The sequence below is a fragment of the Rhyacophila brunnea genome, unplaced genomic scaffold (assembly GCF_057557595.1).
Source record: "Rhyacophila brunnea isolate RB1 unplaced genomic scaffold, BYU_Rbru_1.0 scaffold_102, whole genome shotgun sequence".
In the NCBI taxonomy this organism is placed as follows: Eukaryota; Metazoa; Arthropoda; class Insecta; order Trichoptera; family Rhyacophilidae; genus Rhyacophila; species Rhyacophila brunnea.
Window position 1 is genome coordinate 1,004,391 of NW_028232755.1, and position 2,046 is coordinate 1,006,436.

Genomic DNA, 2,046 nt, shown 5'->3' on the forward strand with positions numbered 1-2,046 from the left:
CACTGCACTCTGGATGTAGCCAAGAGTATAGATATAATGTAGCCACGGAAAATCAATTACGTTATGCTTGAAGAGAAAAACTATAATTCCAAAATTAACCCATAAATAAAAATATTCATCATCACACCATTAAGCAGTTGAAATCCCGGACAAAGTAGAAGCATACATGCAAGCCCTCACACTTCGCAAGACACTTGAACACATCTCATTTGAGAGAAGAAGAGCAATTGATGAAGATAGATCAGAGGGAGATCTCAAAAGATGCATCAGGGTGTTGTGCAATATTCCTAATCGGCTGACTACGTCTCAATAGATATAATTGATAAAAAGAAACTCTACCCATTTATAAAAAACCATCACACCATTGTAAAGAATTTACACAATATTATCAACCACAAAAATCATGACTTTTTTAGGCCAAGAGAAAAGGGCTCTATTATCATTAATCAATGATGTTTACATTAATAAATCACAAAGAAAAATGATTTTAATAATATTTTAATTCTATTAACATCTATGGAATGATAGATAATTCATTATAAAACTTCATATTCTGGTGATGTACTCTAAAAATATATATTTATATATGTTAATTCAGATCTGTAAGCTTCCGTAGCTCAATCGGTAGAGCGTTGTGCTAATAACGCAAAGGCCGGCGGTTCAATCCCGCTCGGAAGCAAATATTTTGAACCGTTAAAGAAAGAATATTTGATGATGATTTTCTTATAGAGCAGTATCATATTTTTTAAATGTAATAGAATTGGCGAAATTTATGTCTTTTTTCAAATGTGGAATTCTAGTGATAATAAATTATAAAAATTTTGGTCATCTATTTTGATAAGCAAAATTATCGGGTTTAAAACAAATTTCTTTTTGTGACAGATCCTAAATATTTATTTATAAATTCTAGACGAATTTACAGATTTCTTTTTTTTATTCAATCATATTGACTTCTTTTTAGAAAGTTCTCTTCAATGATCAGGTACTTTTTGCTTATCTGATGGATCCCACACGTGGCCTCATATTTCTTGTAACCTGTTTAATATCTAATGATTAGAACTGTTTTACCAGGCGGTAGTCGATATATAGGGGGACAATATTCTATATACTTTCCGTCACAGGTTAATTATGCTACTACCAATATATTTGTAGAACGTTGCAGAGTTCATTCAGTCTTCGAGGCACGTTTTCTGCGTTTATCACAGTGATCTCCCAATTTATTCACGGCTTGCCAGTTTTGTTATAATTATACATTATAGTTACGACAGACCACCCCCTTGCGGCAATTTTTCGTTTTGTGTGAATTCAACGTATTCCCGGGTTGCGCTGCGGGTAAATTCAGGCAACTTTCTAAAGCGTTTCTAAAAAAAACACACCACCGCACCCTTTATTTGTCAAGCAAGGTTCATGAATAAAAAAGATAAAATAATTGTAACCCTCATAATAAGTTCTACAATCTTATACATTCCCAATAAGTTATGCGTATTAACTGGTGTCTCATAAGGAATTTAAAGTTTCATCTATAATAATTTCATGTTTTCTAACAACTAACTCACATTATTTATTTTTCTATAAGTAAAAATTTATAATGTTGTCTGTAATTGTATAATAGTAGAGAGTTCGATTATTTTTTACATTTTTTTCTTATATAAAGTATATAATTATTTTTGTAGTCATTTCATGCTCTCAAATATCCAACTTATATCATTTTTTTGATTGTATATACTTTAAAAGTCAAATATTTTTCTTATATAAAAATTAATATTATTTTTTAAACGTTTCATATTTATGTTAATTATAAGGCCTTTAAAGTTAGGATATTTGTAAATTACTAAAATATACTAATATGGTTGTTTTTATGTATCAGAAATAATTTTAAAATCATCCATCACATGCTTATAAATTACTAAATCTTAATAATAAATAATTTGGATATTGATTAAGAAAGTTATAGTTTGAAATCATAATAATATTGTCTCATTAGGCTGCATTTTTTTCATATATAGAAGATTTTTGATGAATTTAAATATAACATGTTTATGGTAT

The 2,046-nt window shown here is 28.9% G+C and overlaps 1 non-coding gene across 1 annotated transcript; it reads left to right on the top strand.

Moving 5' to 3' along the window:
* The first annotated feature begins 606 nt into the window (after window positions 1-606).
* Window positions 607-679, top strand: TRNAI-AAU (transfer RNA isoleucine (anticodon AAU)). The gene has a single exon. It is a non-coding gene; the product is annotated as a tRNA-Ile (tRNA).
* Window positions 680-2,046: the final 1,367 nt, after the last annotated feature.